At 46.8% G+C, this 22784-nt stretch overlaps 1 protein-coding gene across 1 annotated transcript in view; it reads right to left on the bottom strand.

Annotated features, from left to right (window-relative positions):
• SMG9 (SMG9 nonsense mediated mRNA decay factor) overlaps positions 1-22784 on the bottom strand; it is a 940250-nt gene that overhangs the window by 813487 nt on the left and 103979 nt on the right. The window lies entirely within an intron of this gene.

The following is a 22784-nucleotide window of genomic DNA, read 5'->3' as shown; positions in this document are numbered from 1 at the left end:
CAAAGATGCTCTTTTGTGCATGATAGAAATGCAGATGGCTTTGAAGCACACATTGGTGATGCCATGTGTGATTTCATTTGTGACCAACATACATCCATCCATAAGGCGTATATGGGGTTTCTAAGAAAATCCTGACTCCCCAAGTGGTAGCATGGCTAAACAAGTCAAGGCAAACCTTTAAGATGGAGCAGGTTGCTTAAAAAAGTACAGCAAACACTTTGAATAGACAGACAACAATAGAAAGTCCACAAAACAGATTTATCCAAATGTAATGGTTATATAAACAATTGTGTAAAAGATGAAAACTAAAATTACATGTACATCAATAAGAGTTTCAGACAGCGTGACACAAACAAGTTACAAAAGTGTTTAAAGGTCTAATGGAATCTAACACAGCCTTTGGAGAGAATCACAGGCCTCTTTAGAACAAATACCCTGAACTACAAAACAGAGTTATTCCCATTGGAATAATGCTCAACTGTGAACGGGTGAGCAGTTTGTACTACTTTCCAAATCCCCAATTTTAATCAATGGGTGACAATGCTACCCGTCAACCTGAGCCCCTTATGCAAGAGGCACAGAAAGAATGCTTTGAAGGGAATGAGGGGACAAAAAACATTAAGTCCATTTACTGAAGACAGGCGATTGCAGCGCTGACTTGAAGATTGCAGTTTTTCTGTCAGGAGCCGGCAGGTCAAGTTCCAAACCAGATGGCCAGGGGGCTGAACTGGAGTCACCTCATCCCCCCCAACACTGTAATAATGAACCAAGAAGACAGTTGGGACTCTGTCTTAGAGACAGATTTAAAAAAAAAAAAAAAGTGTGTTGCAGTCGCATTCTTGCAAAGATTACAAAGTGGAGTTCATGCACTCAAAGATGTTGCGGTTCATCAGTGGATGGGCAGGGTATGCAACTCAAGTCCACAAATCCAGTAGGATGCAACAATGCTCCAAGATGGGGGCGTGGCCAGGTGTCACACGATGGAGAGGTACCCGCTGTAGGTTCCGTCGGACAGCTCCAGATTGAGACCCCACAGAGCATTAATTTGCTGTGTTCTTCCTCGGCAAACGTATTCCCGGCATCTTCTTACACCCAGGAAACAGGTGTGCCATTAAGCAAACTGACGGAGCAGTGCTGGCGTGTATAATGTTGAACAGCAGTACGAGCGCTCGCTCAAACAAGATGGCAGCGTTGCTCTCCAGGGTTGGCCTGAAGCTGGTGTCCGCGATCAGCGCCTGCGGTCCAGCCAATCTGCCTGAATCGTGCAGGGAAGTAGTGGGTGCGTGTTTCCTCCACTGGTGGCTCTTGCTCTTGGGGGCGCTAGCTCTCCAGCGACACGCTACAGCGACAGAGCCTCAGAGCGGAGGATCTACTGCAGAGGAGGATTCCCTGTAGAGTTGAGAGCAGAGGCCGCCTATGCGGGCGGGGCTGCAAGCACTCCAGAAGTCCTAAAGAAACAGTCAATCCAAGTGAACCAAGGCTCTGCATCACACCCACAGTAGGAGGAATGGGGCGACAGAGAGTGGAGCCTGCCTCACTGTAGCGCTCCCTGGGAGGCTCGACCCATGATTGGTGGGCTCCCGCAGCGTTGGGAGCCTCGAGTATGCAGTTAGCAGCAGCAGGGGTGGCATTGAGCGGCAGCAGTGAGACCTATGAGCTGATGCATCTACGAGGTCTTCCCTGGAGCACTGGGTGCATTTACTATTTGAAGTAGCATGAGCTGGGTGCGCTGCAAGGGGTGTCCTCATCCTCAACTTCTTGCAGTCCTACACTGAGGTCAATCCCATGTGGTCAAGTTCTCAATTTCTCCGCAAGTGAGTGGCGCAGTGCTCATGTCTGTTCCTCATTCTGAAAAACACTTGTCGACCTTGATATCCTGCCCACAGATCTGGTAATTTGAGCCGAGGATCCGAAGAGCCGCGTACCAGATGAGAATAGAGTTGGCTTAGAATGTCCAAACCCCAACCGAGATCTAATCTGGCGACATCAAAGCGCTGCTCACAATGCAGCATAGTAAGGCCAAGCCTTCTCAAGCAGTGAGGGCAGAGGTGCATCCTCCTCCATTGAAGGAAACATCGGAGGATGCTGTGATAACGAACTAGGATCTCTTCAACATGCTCTGCAACGTTAAGCAAGAAATCATGCAAGAGACCAAAGCCTCCAACGACAAGCTATCCAAATCCATTGCGGAAATGAATAACATCAGGCTGGCACTGGAATACAGAGTAAATTATATGGAAACCACGGTTTGCGAGTATGCCCATGATCAGGCAGAACTCCTGAATTGGGTGGCTGGTCACGAAGAGCAGACTGAATTGGTCAGTGTCAAACAGGATGACCTACAGACTAGAGTCCGGGGAATCCCTTGACTGATTCAAGGCCAGGAACGTGGTGCTTATGTTCTGGATTTGTTCCGTTCCCTCCTGGGCCACCGACGATTCTGTGATGTCCCGGGACAGAACACATCAGGTCTACTCATCTTATAAGCAGCATCAGGATTTTCTGCCTGATGTTCTTACGAAGGTGCACTTTTTGCAGCAGAAAGAGCTGATAATGGCTGCAGCAAGGAAAAAAAAAAAAAAAAAAGAAGCGATTGACTTTCGGGGAGCCACCATAACTCTCATTCAAGACCACTCGCCTCGTACCTTGGCCAACAGTCACAAGCTTAATGTGGTGACAGCCTGGCTTCAATCGCATAAAGTGGACTGTAGATGGTGGTTCCCGTGCAAGTTCCTGTTTTGAGTACCGAAACCAGCACTACACCATTGGCTCAGAGGAAGAGAGCGACCGAGTTGATGGAATCTACCACAGAGAGTCGATGAAAATGAGGGTCCGCTTGCTCAGTCATAACTCTCGGAGAGTGCACTGAATAGGAGGCCGAACCAGAAGCGGACAGGCTTGAAGAACTCGCTCCGGAAGGAAGTGGACGCACCGCTGAAAGACCCGAACTGAACTCTGGCCAATAGCCCTTCATATCGTTGTACTCTTTGACAAACAAATTAAGGTTTCCTGAGGCCACTGTCAGTTGTTGGGTTAGACGGCTGACATGTTCTGGGTTGCATGAGCACCCGATGAAGGATGGGGAAATGGGGGCTTCACTCTTTTTGGGGGCTGTCCTGAGGGATTTTGGCCAAAACAAATGTTTTGCAGGACTTTGATCTTGCATTGGTTTTCGCATATGGGTGAATACTGTTTATTCAATTGTTGGCAAGGTTTTTTCTTTTTAGTGGTTTCATGGTTGAGCAAGTCTACATATTTCATAGTTTATGGACTCACCTTGCAGTTCACGGCAAGTGGTGGGGCGGTGGTTACTCGCAGCATACTTGAATGGATCACTAATGGTGACCCCCGACCTCTCTTTGTTACCCTGAATGTTTAGGGGCTTAACTCACCTATTAAGCGGAGGGCTCTATTGTATAGGCTGGCCTCTCTCGAAGCAACTGTTTATTTCCATGAAACTCAACTCCTGCCGGGACGATGAGCCACGGCTCCGTAACAAACTCGACTCTACGATTTATTTTGCAAGTAGTGGCTGCAAGAAATGTGGAGTCACCATAGTGATACACAATGGTGCTCGATCAAGGAGGTGGACGCATTAAGAGACAGGGAGCGTAAATATCTTTTGCTTTCTGCTCTCATGATTGGGCGAAAGGTTACATTGGCCTCGATCTATGCTCCAAATGATAGGCAGGACAGCTTTTTGGCCAATTTTCCCAGGATTCTGGTGGGTTATGCTGATGGGGAGATATCATTGGGGGCAATTTTAATTGCGTGGTAGACCCCACTGGCGATAGCAACTACCGCTAGGGATGGGAAGAATTTTCAGGCTATGACAAAACGGTTATGTGACCATTCTCTTATTGAAGCCTGGCACTTTCTTCACCCCGGCTCCCTAAAGCCCTTTCGGATCACGCCCCGGTCAAATTGACATTAGATCCTGCCGTTACAACCCACACTTTGTCCTTCTGGACGTAGCGATGAAGACCCACAGAGGGAACCCTGGCCAACTAATTCGGGGAAAATGATACAAGGGATCTGGTCTTCCAGGTGGTATCGGATGCTGGGAAGGCAGTGATAAGGAGAACCATAATTGAACAAACAGTGGCCCTTAGAAGGGTCAGACTGGGTCCTTGTTCCCTATTGGTGGGAGGGGGGGTTGAGGATAAAGAAAGGGAGCATGCCCAAAAGGGCTCCCGTCGATAGTTTTCAAACCTCCGGGTGGCCAGCAGGCACCGGAATCTCATTTAACAGAGAAAGCTGCCCATTCTATCCTCCTTACGAAACACGTTCATTATTCTATGGACAACAAAGCTAAAACTCTTAGCAGCCAAACTGCAAAACCTTGCATCCCGTAATTATATTGGGGCCCTAAAGGACAGAGAGGGGTGACGGGTAAATACTGAGGCAGGGAAATTGACTGTCATAGAAGAGTACTTCCCTGCATGGTGTCAACCAGGCATCAGGGCGACCTGGCGCACACTCGACACTTCCTTGCCCTAGCAGACCTCCCTAGTGTTCCCGAAAAATACATGATGCATTAGAAGCTCAGACAACGGAGCAGGAGGTGGCACAAGTAATCTGTGCACTCCCAGTGGGTAAGTCCCCAGGCCCAGATCGGTTTTAAAATAAATTTGACAAGGTATTCACCAAGGCCCGGATCCTCCACCTCACATAGTTGTTAAATTCCTTCCTGGATACGGGCAGTGTGACAGACTCGATGGCTGAGTCGGCTAATTCCATCCTTCTAAAGACAGGAACGGATCTGGACGATTTAACAGCCTTTTGCCCCAAAGCTTTGCTGAACAAGGATGACAAATTATATAGCTTTTGGGTTGAGCAATGTACTTCCACTTTTGATCACTAATGATCAGACAGGGTTGATCAAAAATAGGCTGGCAAACAATATCAGGAGGGTTGATCTACTAGCCCTGGCCCCTAGTGCTCAGGCCAAACTTTCGATCTTATCATTAGATGCTGATCATGCTTTTGATAGCATGCCCTGGGAATACTTGGGTGTGTAATTCCCAGCATATGGGTTTGGCCCAAACTTGACAAAGTACGTAATGGCAAGCTTCCAGATCCCCTCAATAAGGGTGAAGGTAAATGGTCATCCCTAATTAATCTTGACAAGGGCACCAGCAGGGATGCTCTTTGGCCCCACTGATGTTTGCTTTAGTTATGGAGCCTCTGGCCCAGAGCATTCGCCTGCACCCCCAGATGAAAGTGTTTGGGGGCATTAACCACAAAGTGGCCGTATACGCTGCTCTATGCTTTCTCACAGACTCATCATTTTTCTTGCCATAGGTAATGGCATTGCTGGTAGAGTTTAGGTCAATTTCAGGATTCTATATAAATCACAAGAAATTATACTGGATTCCCTTGTGCTGATCAGAAGATCTCTTACCTGGGTGTCTGCATTATGCCTTGATATGAATCCCTGATGGCAGCCGTTGTGAAAGGAGGCCAAAAGATCTGTTCAAGCGATGGGACTTACAGAAGATCTCCTGGCTGCGCTGAATCAATGCTACTAAAAGAACCCTGCTCCCCAAATTGCTCTATGTTTTTCAGTAGCTTCCACTCCGGGTTTCGGAGTGCGTTCTTCGACCTTAGAAAATTGGGAAGTTTATATGGAGACATAAACCCGCCTGGGTCTCACGTACGGTTCTTTTCAGGTCAAGGGGGATGGGAAGATTTAATATCCCCATCTATACAAAGGTATTTCCGTGCTGCCCAGCTGGCCCCCATGTTAGATGGGGCTTCTGAACAGAGAACCGCAAAATAGAAATAGAACAATGTAGTTCATCCTTCCAGATTTCTCCTCTTCTGTTCCTCCCGAGACAAGCGCTCCAATCCAGGTCTCCTGGTAACTACAGATGTCACCCAATCACATTGGGATAAGGCTTGTAGTCAGCGAGGGATTAGATCAAGGTTGGGAGCTCTTTGCCTGGTTTTCCAGAACCCGGATTTTACACCAGGTTTGAACAGCAGGACATTTATGAATTGGGAAAGACTAACTACCCTGAGATAAGGTGAGCTGTTCTAGCACGGGGTCCCTAATTTGTTGAGTGTAAAGAAATGTTTAATCTACAAGAAATAGAGCACTTCGCTAGGTCACTGGATTACTAACGGCTGGGTAAAGTATCCTGCATATCGGCCCCCAACGGGTTTAGAACTCCTAGTAAGGGATGGGCAGGACAAAAGGAAAGTCTCCTCTTGTTACCGCTTGCTTGAGTATGCACACCCTGATGAGAAACTCCCATACATGATTAAATGGGAATGGGAGCTGGGTAGTGTGAGAAACCTGAGGGTATTCTCCCAAGTAGACCTCGGGAGTCCCTTATGCAGGTGGCCAGGGACGGGGTGGCGCTCTCAGATCCCAACCCTGGGGTTGGACGAGGGAGGATCACCTGGGTTGGAGAGCCCACGGTTATGCTTGGGGAAATATCCAAGGTCAGACGCAGTATTATGCCAAAGAAAGGGACGAGGAAGACTATCTTCCTCAAGCTTTTATAGGTTGCGCCAACTCAACCTCCCTTTCACCCAAAAGATCTCCCTTATTCCAATCCCACAAACCCTCCGTATCGGATAGAAACCCTAGGAGCCCAAACCCTGTTGCACTTAAAAACCACAACTCCCAGAATCCTGGTTTTGCTGCTTTCCACTCAAATACTCCCAATCCTTCATCTCCACATCCTTATGGTTATTCTTTTCCGAACACCCAGTCTACCAGGACAAAACACTACCGTTCCCACAATCCTCCTGTTTATTTAAAGATAGTAAACCTGGTCATTCCCGTCTGTCTCACAAATCCTATCAGTTTCACCCTTCTAAGTTTATCAAATCCCCTGGTACTAACACTATAATTTCATATAACACCTCATCCCCCTTCTGCCCCGTAGGATAGTCGCACACTTTAACTCCTCCCACCCTTTCCGACACAAACACCTTTGCACAACACAAAAGATAATGGACTCATTTTAAAATGGTTTACCTGACATGTCCCAACCTAAGGGTCAGGCAAAGTCAGGCAATTGACCAAAGTCACGCACACCTCACGGCCCTTTCCTTTCCACACTGGGATAAAAGGATGAGCACAAAAGCACAGGATGAGCAAGGCAGGCGGCACGATGTAAGAGCTAAATCAGCACGGTAGTTCAAAAGGAAGAGAAAGACGGCGCAGAGCGAAGGGGTGATAAGGGGAGAGTCGACCTAGTCCTTTCCGCCCAAGGCCTGTGAATCCTCCAAAGGGCGAATGATAAGTCTGCTAACAACAGCCATTGTATGTTTTGCAGCAGATGTCTACGTTAGGCAAGACCCTCCTCTGCTAATTGCCAGGCTGGGGAGAGATGCTTGTCTCGGAGGTACCAATCTTGACTCCAAGGAGAAACAAAGCTTAGCGGTTCAATCACAGCCGGTGAGTCGAGGGAAGATCCGATAAAGAAACGGAACTGCGTTGAACAGAAAGTAGCAAGTGGCTTTTTTAACTTTGAACACACAAAGTACTGTTAATAATTTTGAAGGGGGGAAAACCAGTAGTAGGAGTCTGGTACCATGTGGGTGCTCAGTCAAGAATCTCTGGGCGATTACCCCACGGTAAAAGACTACCATAACCAGAAGGCCTTGGGGAGAGGCAAAGATAAGTCAAAGTGATCATACAGGGTCTTGTAAAACCCTCTCTACCGTTGAAAGTCATTGACTGACAGATGTATGTGAAAGTTAAGGGAAGTGAATCCTGCATCGTGAAAATTAGCACATGAACTGTGTTTCGTGAAGATTAGCAAGAGTGAACCCTGCCGAGGAATTCTAACAGAAAGGGGCGAAGTCTAAAAGGCCTGTGAGGAATTGTTGGTAAAGGCTGGCAACAGAAAGCCTGGCAGAGGTAAGTCGACAATCCAGAATAGTGTGGAACGAAGTAAACCTGACCAAGGGGTGTGTGCATGAACAATGTGTTACAGAAATCAACGAGAGTGAACCCGGTAAAGGGAAGCCGACAACCAGGGGCAAAGCCAGAAGGACTGTTTAAGATTTGTGAAAGCGAGAAACATTGCAAGACAAGGGGAGGTGAACTGTCCCACTTGTTATTTGGGGTCCGAGCCCGGCCGAGGGAGATCCAGGGGTGGAAAGGTACCAAAAGCTCATTGAGACAGGAACTGTTTTGATAAAGTTGTTGAACTCGACTTGCGAGGGGTCTGCGCCCAGAAGAGGGGGACCCAGTGGTGAAGCCATTACCCAACTTGTTCATAGAACAAGAACTTTGTGTTTGTGAGGGCATCAGGCCTCGAAGACAAGAGACTTCATTCCAAAGAGACTTAACCATCGAAGAACCGGATAGCTGATAAAGAACTTTTAGTTCATGCTGGGAAGGCTCGAGCGTGTGCTGTGCGCCAAAGTCCCACCTTGTCCCGTGCTAAAAACATGGGAAAGGGAGACGTTGACACAATCACTCCTGACTTATTATTTGTGAATACTTTTCTTCTTTATTTTGAACACCCTATCCCACACTCTTTTTGAATTTAGCGTAAGAATTTGGCAGTAGGTTTTTCTTAGTATATGCCCCTTTATTTTGGCACAAGGCCACTGGGACTGTCTTATTTTCATTTGATGGTCAACGCTTGCTCCGATTTTAGATTTAGGTTTAGTTTAGGCATTTTTCCACCCTGCATTAACAGTTTAATAAACACCATTGAACTTTGATCACTTGTGTCTGTCTTTCCTGTTGCCACCACAAGTTCCCTACAATAGGGACATTTCAGAGGAGTCCTGGCAGCGTATTTGGACCAGCGCACATAAAAGCTCCTGCTGCACCCTGGTAAAGGAGGATGCACTGAAACGTTGATTTTGCCGGTACATGACCCCTCTGCGACTGCACAGGATCCATCCTGAATATTCCGATCGTAGCTGGCATGGATGTGGCCAACTGGGAGATTTGGCTCATATGTGGAGGTTTTGCCCAATCATGCAGACATACTGGGAGGAGGTTCACTCACAAATTAAAGACATAATGGGGCAGGCTTCTCTCAATGTGTCCGCTTACGCTGATTCGGATGCCTATCGTATGACCGGACCTAAATCAGAGTTAATAACTCACCTCCTCATGGCAGTGAGAATAAATTGTGCCAGGTTCTCGGCTCAGTGAAATGAACATTGCAGACTCATTCATGATTTTTTTTTGTTTTTTCTTTGTTTTCTCATTCGGGGGTGGAGGTTATTGTTAGAATGTTAAAATGAAATTTCAATTTCAATGTCATATTGTACTTATATTGAACTACTGGTTGCCTTGCACATTCTTGTTTGTATGACAAGATTTCAAGAAAATATTTTGCAAAAAAATAAAAATAAATAAATAAAAACGATGCTCGAAGATGAAGTCAGGGTCCCACACAGACGAATTCCACGGGACAGAATGCATCTCAGCAGCGGTGTGAAGTAGATAGCAGAATGGTGACCCTAACCAGTGTCACAGATGCGCTTCTAACAAAAATAGAGCAACTCACTGGAGGTCCCCATGCCGAAATACAGCTACTAGGAACCTGCTTGAAGGCCCAGATAGCGAATAAAGTTGCCAACAACAGCAAGAGCCTTGGCAGGCTGCTGTATGAAATTGTGCATCCGATGCTGGGAGAGGTGACAGATAACTTGGAACATTCAGAAGAGCACAAAACTCTTGTGTAGGTCAAAATCTGATTGTTCCAGCCAGAGCAAGGGGTGGGAGCCCTGCAGTCTGCTCCCTTTGAATTAAACTAGACAGATTTGCAGTCCAGTTTAAACGGACACGAGATGCTGCTGCAACTAATTCACTCTTTCACAGTCTCTTTGGCGTTCCCTTGCCTATATGTCTGTTGTCGAACGGCTTTCCCCGGTTGTCGGTATGGAGTGTTGGTCGCTCCTGGTGATGGAACGAAGCATGCTCTGGCTTCTTGTTCCTGCCACGACTTTCTCTCTCTCTTGGTGGCTTCTCAAGTTCACACGCTGTACTACGCAGCCGGTCGGCAGCTCGCCACTTTACGTCTTCTCCAGCTGTTGACGGCGCTCACCAGCCACGGCTCTCGGTTATGCCTGCTCCTTGGTTTCCCCCGCTGGCGCAGGGTTGTTGAGGTTGGCTCCCTTTCTCACCACCTCCTCTCACCTGCCCTCGGGATTCGCCTCTGATGCTTTGAAAAGGAAGCTTTGTCCATTTTCCTATGGTAGCCAATTTAAACTCGTGCCTCCAAACTAGAAGGTGTTTTGGACCAATCACATTCTTCCAAACACAAGACTGCATTTCGGGGTTTACACTTTTTCACTGCAGTCTTCTTCCTCGTTTCAGTACATGTTTCAAAAGATTAAAAATGTTCAGGAGTACGGTTATCAACTTTGGCAGGGCATTGAAGGGACTGATCACAATATCCCATTAAAGCATGCGGAATGGAAAGGGGTGGGGGGATACCAGGTCCCGTCTGTTGATGTCAGAGTCCCTCCCACCCTTTAGGGTTGCCTCCCCTCATGTGATCCCCCTCATATAGCCACCCCCAGGGTCAGGATTAGGTAGGGGCTGCCGTCCCCTGGCCACTTGAGGAGAGGCTACCTCAGGGTAAGGAGTGATGACATCATCAGATTAATGACACTGGGCATGCCTGGGCCCCACAGCTTCTGTGGCCAAAAGGAGGGGTAGGCAGTGTGACCATCATATACCCCTACCTTTTCTCGGTAGCATTTCCTTAAGGTTTTTTTTAGCAGCGCTCTTAAGCTAACAGGAAACTGGTTTAACCTTGGGTGTGGTGCGCTCATGAGGCAATTTCTAGTGGTGAATCTTCTGTGCCGAATCGAGGGAGTATGTCCCTTCTCTCTAAGGGTGAATACCTCCCCCACCCCTGTGAGGCTAGGGAGGTGAGCCTGCCTGCAATACCCTCCCTAGGGGTAGATGCAAGTGGGACCTGGCAGGGAGGGACTCCCTCTTAGAGGAAAAGTACTCCTGTTCCCAGGAGGAACTCACTACAGCTGTACGTATTATGGCCTACATGGGACACCCTTGAAAATCAGAAACCTTTTTACATCAGTACTGGGAGCAAGAGACTGCAGAGACGCAGAAACACAGAGATAGAGATATACAAAGAGACAGAGAGAGAGAGAGACAGACAAAGAGAGAGACAATTTGCGCAGGGAGGCTCCTAACTGCCTAACAACTGCAGCAAGCAGAGAACCCACGAGTTTCAACACATTCAAATACAGATAAGGGAACGCCGAGCTATCACACTTCTGCAGCTTGACAATCCAGACACGGAGAAACAAAAGAAGAGGTGGTGGCGAGACCACAGAAGAAAATCTGCGGAGGGCCGCTGGTCCAACAAACTTTGCCGAGGCTATCGCGTGTGTGAAGCCACAGAGTGTCTGGTCCCCTATCGCGGCCCTAGAGTCCAGAGAAGAGTCCTCTATATCTGGTTTGGACTGGATTGCCTAGATGTTATGGCAGTCATAGACCCCGATTCTGGGGAGAAGTCAAAGTGCATTTACACAATCATGGGAAGTAACCCTACACAGTGAGAAAAGGGGAAACATTGCTCAAGGCATTCTAGAGAAAGCATTGTTCCAGGTACCCCAAGGAGGTAGTAGAACAGTAAGAGAGAACAAGGTTTGAAAGGCTTTGGGGAAGCCGACTTACCTGTGCGAGAAAAAATAAATAAAAAATCACTGAAAACTAGAAGAGCCTATTCCCTTAACAGTTTTACCTTTGACACAGCGCAATGATCCCATCCGGTGAGAAACCTGAAGGTGTCTCACACGCTAGTCCACGGAGATCTGTCGTCCAGGTGGCCAGGACACGGCCATCGCTATTGGATCCAGTTCCTGGGGGTGCACCAGTGGGGGAGGATCACCTGGATGAGGGGTCTTCAGAGAGTGGAAGCGGGACAGCGAAGGTTGAGACGCGGTACCCCCTTTCTTGTAAAACCTCTTCCCCATCCTTCCCTGTAGGATACTTAGAAGCCCTACCCCGCCCCCTTTTCTGACAGAAACACTTCCATACACTGTAACAGACAACAGCCTAGCACCACAGCCGTTTACCTGACATGTCACAACACATGGGCCAGGCAGAGTCAGGCAATTGACAATAACCACGCACACCTAACAGCCCTTTACCTTCCCCACAGGGATAACAGGTGGAGCACAAGAGCACACAGCGAGCTAGGCCGAACGCACAAGGGGATAGCTAATCCAGACAAGCAGTTCAAGAGAAGGAGAAAAGCAGCGAGACCTGAAAGGACGAGGAGGGAGTTGCCCGTGTCCTTTTCAACTCAAGACTGCAAAGCCTCCAATAAAGGAATTACAAGACGGGAGTACAGCTGGCATGTGTTGTGACAGGTGTCAACGGTGTACGTGGGCCTCGCGCATTGATAACACAGACGGGGAGGCATGCTGGCTACCGTGGTACCATCCTTGACTCCAGCAGCAAGCCAAGCAGACTCAAGACAGTCGGTGAGTCGGAGGACGCTGATAGGAAACTGAACTGTGTTTGCGCCCAAGGTTGCAAGTGGCAACATTAGATTAATGCAAGAACGTGAGTTCAAAGAACTTGTGTGATTCAACTTGAGAAGAAAGCCGAGAGAAGGGTCAGCTGGAGAGTGGTCAGGCACCGTAGGAGTACTCAGTCGAAGGACTCTCGCTGGCCCTCATGTAGTGAAACTGCAAGTACCAGAAGGCCCTAGGAAAGGGCAGCGTGAGGTGTCCGAGTGGTCCTACAAGGGCCACGTCAAATCACTTGCACACTCGAAAGTCTCGGACTCATTGGCGAGGAAAAAACAACAAGTAGATCCCGTATCGTGATAAAGCAAGGTGAACTGTGAGCGCAGCAAATGTGAACCCGACAGAGGGATGCCTGCGAGTTTGGGTGAAGAGTAATACACCTGTGAACATTGTGCGATGAGTGAACCCGGCCGAGGGCTGTCTGCAGTAGGAAGTTATTTAAAAAGACACTAAGACTTTTGAATATCGCAAGCTGCATTTGAAAGGCCGTAGTGAACCAGACAGAGGGCGGCCCAAGTTGCAAGGAAAATCCGAGCTCGGCAGAGGGAGATCTGCGGGGTGAAGAGCAATCGCCGAAGGTGCAAGACTACCGAAGGAACTTTTGTTTGTTGTTTTGATCAATCAGGCCTTCTAAGGCAAGAGGCTTTGTATAAAAAAAAAGACTTGGCCCCTGAAGGTTCTGGTATCACTGAACTGTCATTGTGAACCTTGTGCTGGAGAGGCCCACGAGTGTGCTGTGCTCATAAATCCTGCTTTGTCCCGTGCTAAAAACGTGGGGAAGGGAGACCCAGCCATACCTTCCCGACTTATAATTTTGTGAACACTTTTTCTTTTCTAGTGAACATAATACCACACTTTTTGTAACTAGGTGGTATGGATTGGCAATATTTATTTTTAGCATAGGCACTTTTTATTTTGACAAGACGCCACTAGGACTGCCGTTTTATTCGATGGTCGTAGCTTGCTCCCATCTTAGATTTATATCTAGATTAGGCGTTTATCTCACCCTTAATAAAGTTCAATAAACACAGTTGAACTGTGATCACTTGTGTCTGGCTTTACTGTTGTCACCATGAGTTCCTTACATATGGTGTCAGAGTGGGATGCGACTCAATTGAAATAAATTGGGGAAGCCTACAATTTCAAAAACGTAGTCATTGAGTTTCTAGTCTTTCTGTTGCCACAAAGAATCAATAGGTTGTGATATTTGTAGCATTAGGGAAGCTGTCATTTCCCCAGTGGAAAAGAGGAATGATTCCTACCGATTTGGTTTCGACACCATCTCCAGGGTGTTTATCAGGTTAGCCCCAAAATCTGGCCTAGAAGGGAAGTTCGGTATAGACGTTTTAGCAGGCGTCATCGACCTCGACTTCCGAGGGGACTTAAAGGTTCTTACAGAATAGTGGAAAAATCCCATTTGAAGTACATCGTGGGGATCAAATTGCTCAAGACATTTTGGAAAAGGCATTATTCCCTCAGTTTAAAGAGAGTACCAGACAAAACAGTAAGAGGTGCATTGGGCTTTGGGGAAGCTGATAAACCTAACATCGAAGAAACAAAGGGAAAGGAGTCCCCCCCCATCTATCCCGATCTAGCCTTCGCCCAGCGAAACGAACCCGCTCTCGCTGAAGCCTTTCTATAGCCTATTCGTGAAGGGGAAGGTATAGGAAAAGGAAGCCCCTTTTTCTTCTGAAAACAGGGATCATTGTACAGGAGGGAAACATTGACCAAAGGGTTAATAAAAACACAGTTGGTGATCCCTGGGACCCATCGAACGGTTGTGCTGGAGATCGCACATTCCCTTCTTACCGGGGGTCTTTTAGGGCAATCCAAACCCCAAGGACACGTCAATGGGACGTTTTATTGGCCAGGTATCCACACCGATATTAAGACCTTTATCAAGACATGTGAAATATGCCAAAAACTAACACACACGCCCCATTGCCTGCCCCGCTGGATCCTTTACCAATCATAGAAATCCCCTTTTTCAAGAATTGGAATGGACAATGTTGGACCTCTAGAAACATTTAGATTAGGCAAGAAATATGTCTTTATGATTGTCAATTATGCCACGAGATACATCGAAGCATTCCCAATACGAAATAATACCACACAGCAAATCCTTACACCTCCTACCGTATTTTTACAGGGTTAGCTTTCCCAAGGAAATATTGACTGATCAGGATTCAAATTTTATGAGCAAGCTCATGGCAGAAGTCAAAGAGCTACTCCATATACCACCATATGAACTTCTTTGTACCATCCCCAAAAGCGATGACTTGGTAGAAAGATTCAACAAGACCCTAAAATCAATCCTGCGAAAATTGGTAGACAAGGATGGGAAGGACAGGGACCGAATGATCCTGTGGGCACTATTTGCACTGAGGAAAACCCCACAGGCCTCTACAGGATTTTCCCCCTTTGAACTACTTTATGGCAGAGAGTCCAGAGATGTCTTGGACATGCTTTGGGAAACCTGGGAAGAACGAGAAGAGGCAACAATTATCATCTCGCAAACTGCTACCCGAATGCGAGAACATATGAGACTGGTTCGGGATCTGTTCAGCACTCGTATGGAAAAAGCCGAGAGCCAACAAAAATCAAACTACGACAAAAAAGTAAGCTTGAGATCATTTTCTATAGGACAAAAAGTATTGGTCCTATTACCCACCTCAGAAAACAAGCTTGTTTCTAAGTGGCATGAGCCCTATGAAATATTAGAATTAACGGGAACCTGCACTTATAAAGTAGCCCAACCGGACAGAAAACAAAAAGGTCCATTTATATCACATCAATCTCCTAAAGGGGTGGAAAGAAAACCCATCAGCCACCCATGCCAAAGTACTATCTTACTGGGTTCCGGATGATATAGACAACTTTGAACCAATTCCTCCCAAGTTGTCTACCAGAATATCTAAAAGATGTAATTGCATCCTTCCCCGATGTATTTTCAGACAACCCAGGAAAAATCAAAGGCACTTCGCATAATTTTAGAACACCCAAGAGAAAAGTAGTACATTTAAAACACTAAAGATTCCTAGAGGCCCGTAAACAGATAGTGGTCGAGGAAGTAAACAAAATGCTGCAAGCTAATATTATTGAGCCCTCTTCCAGCCAATGGTCCTCCCCCATCGTGTTGGTCAATAAACCCGACTGTTCCTGGAGGTTCTGTATAGACTTCCGTCCAGTTAATGCAATATCCGACTTTGATGCCCATCCCATGCCATGCCCGCATCGATGACCTAAGCCACCTTTCTATCCACCCAAGAGTTAACAAAAGGGCACTGGCAGGTACCAGTATATGGGCCAGATAAAGAAAAGAGAGCATTTTTAGCACCCCGAGGACTGTTTCAATTCAAAGTCATCCCTTTTGGCTTACATGGCGCACCAGCCACTTTCCAACGCCTAATGGATAAAATCTTACATCCCTATTCCGATTTCTGTGGAGCTCATATTGACGATATGATAATTTACAGTAAAACCTGGGAAGATCACCTTTTCTACCTACATACTGTTATGAGAGTCCTCAAACAGGCCAGCCGAACTGCTAACTCATCTAAATGCAGATTGACACAATCAGCCATAAAATACCTTGGATTTTTGTAGGGAACGGAAACGTACAGCCCCAACATGAGAAAGTGAGAGCCGTCCTAGATATACCTATACCTAAGACTAAAAGGGATCTTAGAGCCTTTCTATGATTAATAGGATACTACCGTAGGTTTAGCCCAAACTTTTCAGACAAAACAGCTGGGCTAACATACACTGAAGAACGCCAAACCCAGAAACTTAATCTTAATTAGTCTGAAGAGGATTATGTATGTTACTACACCTTAAAGCAAACTCTGTACCAGAACTCCATTCTGAAGGTAGTAGTCTTGTCCAAAGACATTGCAGACGGACGCCTCCCTTACCAGGCTAGGGGCAGTCATATCTAAAGTTTGCGATGGATTAGAACATCCCATCTTGTTTACAAGTTGGAAGCTCTTCCCACGTGAAATAAATTACTCAGTGCTGGAATTAGAGGCCCTGGCCATCAAGTGGGTCATTATCCATTTTAGATATGGCCTCTTAGGAAGACAGTTTACATTAGTCACAGACCATTCTCGCCTAGGTTGGATAAGCCAACGCAAAGACTCAAACCCAGTGTCATGCAATGGTTTCTAGAACTGCAACCCTACTGCTTCACTGTGGAACACAGGAAAGGTAAAGACCAGGGGAATGTAGATTTCCTGTCCCGGTTCCCCTGTGAAGCAGATGCAGTGAACATCGCATGGAGGAAGGGTATGTGAGACACCTTCAGGTGTCTCACCAGCTAGTCCCTGGAGATCTGTCGTCCAGGTGGCCAGGACACGGCCATTGCTATTGGATCCAGTTCCTGGAGGTGGGGGAGGATCACTTGGATGAGGGGTCTGCGGGGAGTGGAAGTGGGGCACCAAAGGTTGAGACACGGTACCCCCTTCCTTGTAACATGGTACCCCCTTCCTTGTAACACCTCTTCCCCATCCATCCCTGTAGGATACTTAGAAGCTCTACTCCCGCCCCCTTTTCCAACACAAACACTTACCGTAACAGACAACGAACTAGCACCAGAGCCATTTACCTGACACATCCCAACACACGGGCCAGGAAGAGTCAGGCAATTGACAACCACGCACACATGACAGCCCTTTTTCCTTCCCCACAGGGATAAAAGGCGGAGAACAAGACGGGCAAGGTCGAACGCACGACGGGACAGCTAATCCAGTCCGGCAGTTCAAGAGAAGGAGATAAGCGGCGAGACCTGAAAGGACGCTGGGGAGGGAGTTGCCCTTGTCCAAGACCGCAAAGCCTCTGATAAAGGAATTACAAGACCGGGATTACAGCTAGCGTGTGGTGCGACAGGGGTCAACGGTACATGGGGGGCCTCCCGCATTGATAACACAGACAGGGAGGCATGCTGGCTACTGTGGTACTGTCCTGGTCTCCAGCAGCAAGCGAAGCCAAGAGGACTCAAGACAGTTGGTGAGTCAGAGGAAGCTTATAGGCAACTGAACTTGTGTTTAAGCCCAAGGTTGCTAGTGGGAACATAGATGAATGCAAGAACTTGAGTACAAAGAACTTGTGTGATTGAACTTTTGGAGAAAGCCCAGAGAAGGGCCAGCTGGAGAGTGGTCAGGCACAGGAGGACTGCTCAGCCGAAGGACTCTCGCTGGCTCTTGTGTAGTGAAACTACAAGTACCAAAAGGCCCTACGAAAGGGGGGCGTGAGGTGTCCGAGTGGTCCTACAAGGGTCATGTCAAATCCCTTGTACACGCGAAAGTCTCTGACCCATTGCAAAAGGAAAAACAAAGCCAAGTGGATCCCGTATCGTGATAAAGCAAGGTGAACTGTGAGCATGGAAAATGTGGACCCGACAGAAGGATACCTGCGAGTTGGGGTGAAGAGTAATACACCCGTGAACATTGTGCGAAAAGAGTGAACCTGGCCGAGGGTTGTCCGCAGTAGAAAGTTGTTTAAAAAGACACCAAGATGTTTGAATACTGCAAGCTGCATTTGAAAGGCCATAGTGAACCCGATGGAGGGAGGCCCAAGTTGCAAGGACAATCCAAGCCCGGCAGAGGGAGATCCGAGGAGCGAAGAGAAATAGCACAAACCGCAAGATTACCAAAGGAACTTTTGTTTGTTGTTTTGATCCATCAGGCCTTCTAAGGCAAGAGACTTTGTAGAAAAGAGACTTAGCCCCCTGAAGATTCTGGTATCTTTGAACTGGAATTGTGAACCTCGTGCTGGAGAGGCCGAGGAGTGTGCTGTGCTCCGAAGTCCCGCCTTGTCCCATGCTAGAAACATGGGGAAGGGAGACTGAGCCATTCCATCCGGACTTATCATTTTGTGAACACTTCTTTCTTTTCTGGTGAACATTATCCCACACTCTTTTTGTAACTTAGTGGTAAGGGATGGCAATAGATTTTTTTAAATAAAGGCTGTTTTTAATTTTGATAAGACACCACTAGGACTGCCTTATTATTATTTGATGGTTGTAGCTTGCTCCCATCTTAGATTTAGATTAGGCATTTATATCAACCATTATAAAGTTCAATAAACACCCTTGAACTGTGAGCACTTGTGTGTCTTTACTGTTGCCACCATGAGTTCCTTACCATCCTCAAGGAAGCCTTTAACAAGATAATCTGAAGAAGCGGGCTGTAGCCAAGCTAGCCCCTTCTTTTTCTTAAAAAAAGGGTTTTTATCAAAGAGGCTATGTAACACCTCAGGGAGTATGCTGAACCCAACTGGTAGTGCCCTGGGCCATAAGCGAACCATTTTAGGATTAGCATATTCCCATCTAACTGCACCCATCAAGGAATAGGGAAAACACAGAAGTAAACAATACCTAGGTTCTATTGGCCGGGTGACTTTGCAGATGTCAAAAATGTTATATCCACCTGTGAGAACGGTCAGAGGACTGCCAACACTCTTGTGCCACCAATGCACTGTTACAGCCTCTAGCAATAACTGTAGTCCCATTTTGCAGGATTATATGAGTATAGTGGGACCCATGGAAACCTCAAAGCTGGGAAACCGCTTCATCCTAGCAATCTTGTACTATGCCACTCGCTATCCGGACGCTTTCCCCTATACACAATAACACCATGAAACACATTTTAAAACACATGGTGCCATTCCTCTTCAGAGTAGGGTCCCCAACCTTCCAGATCAAGGTACACCCTTTATGTTTCATTTGATAAAAGGGGTGAAAGAGATGTTAAATATCAAGAGCCTACGGACTTCAGTATCCCCAGACTGACAGTCTCGTAGAACGCTTCAACTAAAATTTGAAATGAATATTAAGAAAATTGGTAGAGAGATTGGGAGAATTGGTACATTATACCTTGGGCCCTCTTTCCAGTCAGGAAAACTCCCAAGCCCCTCCCTTTGAACTTCTGTATGGAAGGGAACCCCACAATGTCTTAGACATGCTGAAGGAAACTTGGGAAGAAGCTCCATTACCAATTTTTCAAACGGCACAAACATTTAAATCACATGTAAACTATACGAGAAACTGTAAAGAAACATCTAGGCCAGGCACAGGAACAACAAAAGGTGGTCTTTAATAGAAGTGGTCACCAGCACCTTCTCCGCCGGACAGTCAGTAATGGTCCTCTTACCTACCCCAGAAAATAAAATGATTTCACAATGGTATGGTCCCAGTCCTACAGTAGAAGGGTGCTTTAAACTATTCCACCTAAAGAAGAAGTGGAGGGATCAAACGTGCAGTTTGTCGAAGCAGAGATACCAATACATGATGTAATGAGAGGTATACAAGTGGCCCAACATCCTAGTTATATACAAAGTTGGCTCTCATCTCAGCTCCATGTTTACTAAAGGTCTGAGTTGAGGCACTGTAGATTGACCATCTCCAACCTACCATAGGTGAAGCTATAATAATCCTGCTGCTCAAACATCACGATCCGGTACTCCATGGCTCATATTGTCCATTCTCGTTGATTAATACAGATGTAAAGATTTTTGCAAACTTATAGCTTATCAAATGCTGCCTAATATGGGATCTCCAATACATCCAGATCAGGCTGGTTTTATATGTAGTAGATCCAGTGGCCTCAACCTTCAGCATTTGTTCAGGGTTCTCTCGCAGATTAATCCATTTTACTCTTAGAAAACACTGTAAATGTTGGGGCTGCAAGAAAGTGGTCTCTACTCACCTAGTCAATGTAAAGTTATATAATATAATTTTATACTTCACCAAATCACCACTGTAAAAGGTTCAGGGCACCGGAGCTGGTCCGTGGAGTAGCGTACCGTCACCCTGCCAGGGGTATCCAGACTAGTCTGCTGAAGGAGGACCCTTATCCCCTTGTGAATGATTAAAAGCTAAATTGAACAGGATATTTGGGGTGCCTTCTCCAATGAAGAAAGATGGGTTGTGCTCACTGTGGAAGGATTTCTAATAATAAAAATCATAAACGTATACAAATCAAACTGCTGAACAGAGCATACCTCAAACAAAAAATGCAGGTTGCTCATTATACAAGTGCTAGCACCACAATGTTCCCTAGATGCTCCTCAGAAAGCGTAGACGTTCATGATGTGTTCTGGCCCTGTTCATCCAAGACATCCAACACTGGCGTTGCCCCTAGAATTAGACATAGTAGCGTGTCTAGACGAACAAGTTACAGAAGAACAAGTTACTTACCAACCGGTAACGTTCTTTCGACTGGATGTTCCTCCCACCTTCCTTGTCTTTGATATTCGTATCTCGCCAGCTTTGCTGCTTTGGAAACATTTTCTCTCGGCAGAAGGCGCTGTGCACGATGTTGTGGCATCGATGTCCCACGAGGGCCGCCGTGGCGTGTCGACAATAGTACTATAAATAGCTTGTGCAGCACCCGTTGCCTTCAGTTCTGTTTTTTTGTTCCATCAATCGAGGAACTAACCAGGCATACCCCATACCGCAAGCTCTCAGGAAATGCAGAGTGTAATTCACATAAATTGTATGGCGAGTAGGTTGGGAGGGGCGATGAGGAATACGTGGGAGGAACATCCAGTTGAAAGAAAGTTACCAGTTGGTAAGTAACTTGTTCTTCGAATGGATTGTGTCCTCCCACGTATTCCTCATCTTTGATAGACTCCCAAAGCAATGACAAATTGGAGGAGGGAGATTTATCGTGAATGGAATGAAGGACTGCTTTAGCAAAAAGACCTTTTTGAGTGGAAGAGGAGACTAAGCAGTAATGCTTAACAAAAGTATGAATTGACGCCAAAGTTGCTGCTGAGCAAATGTCAATTACAGGGACACCCCTTTGAAGAGCCGCAGAAGTTGCCATGCCCCTGGTGGAATGAGCTCGAAGCCCTTCCGGCGGGTCCTTCACAGCAAGTCTGTAGCACTCTCCAATAGCCAGTGTGATCCACCGGGATATGTTTTGTTTAGTTACTGCCAGGCCCAATTTAGGACCAGTATATCCCACAAAGTTGAGCTTCATGGCAACATTTTGCCATTCTTGCAATATAAAAGCTCAGAGACCTTTTTGGGTCCAGCCTACGCAGCCTCTCTTCCTCTTTGCCCAAATGTGGAGGAGGATAGAAAGTTGGGAGTGTTATCTTCTGTGACAGATGGAAGTCAGAGACTACTTTCGGCAGGAATGATGGTTTAACTCTAAGGACTACTTTATAGTATGAGGAGGCTTGCATGAAAGAGCCTGCAACTCACTTACCCTGCGGGCTGATGTTAATGCCACAAGAAGTGCAGTTTTCAGAGTCAAGAGCCTTAACGGGCAGGAATGTAAAGGCTCAAAGGGTATACAAGTTAGACATTTTAACACAAGGTTTCAATCCCAAGCAGAGACATGAAATGGGACTGGAGGGTACACTTAGGTCCCTTCAAAAATAGAACAATTAAAAGGTATTTTGAAATAAGAGACCTCTTCAGAGGAGCGCTTAAAAATGGAAAGCGCCACAAGGTATCCTTTAATGGTTCCAATATGGAGCCCCAGATTAGCCAGATGTAACAGGAAAGAAAGCACCATAGGAGTGCCACATTGAAAAGGGTCCACATTCTTGTCCGTGCACCAGTTAGTGAATTTATTCCAACAACACCGGTACAAGAATTTGGTTGCAGGCCTTCTGGCCAAAAGCAAAATCTCCATTACGTCGTCCGGGAGGTCCCAATCCTTATATCTCAGCCTCTCAGAAACCATGCGTGAAGGCTGAGTGTCTTGACCTCTGGATGGAGTACCCGACCCTCCTCTTGCGAGAGAAGATCCTGCAAGTGCAAGTCGTATTGGAGGGCAGATAGACATGTCCAGAAGGTCTGGGTACCGCGTCCTCCTGGCCCAATCCAGGGCAATTAGGATCATGGGTTTCCTGAACTTTCTCAACCTCCTGATTGCGCGAGGAATCACAGGGACTGGAGGAAACGCGTACATGATAGGAAATTGCCAGTCCACTACGAACGCGTCCCCTAGAGCTCCTCTTGGAGGGAATTCCTTTGAGTAGTACTGGTCGCACTTCCGGTTGACACCGGTCGCAAACAGATCCACTTGAGGGGTTCCCCAAAGAGTGAAGATCTCTTGAAGGAATTCCAGAGCTAGCTCGCACTCGTGGGAGACTGTGCTCTGCCTGCTCAGAGCGTCTGCCGCCGTGTTCTGCTCTCCTGTTAGGTGAACTGCCGACAGAGAGATTGTTTCTTGTATTGCCCAGAACCAGAGCTGCATTGCCTCTCTGTACAGTGGTAGTGACCCTCCACCTCCTCTCTTGTTGAGGTAGTACATGGCCAATGTGTTGTCCGT

Source organism: Ambystoma mexicanum, chromosome 1q (assembly GCF_040938575.1).
Source record: "Ambystoma mexicanum isolate Mex_15411 chromosome 1q, UKY_AmexF1_1, whole genome shotgun sequence".
In the NCBI taxonomy this organism is placed as follows: domain Eukaryota; kingdom Metazoa; phylum Chordata; class Amphibia; order Caudata; family Ambystomatidae; genus Ambystoma; species Ambystoma mexicanum.
The sequence above is the reverse complement of the archived record's forward strand: the minus strand, read 5'-3'. Positions and strand labels throughout refer to the sequence as shown.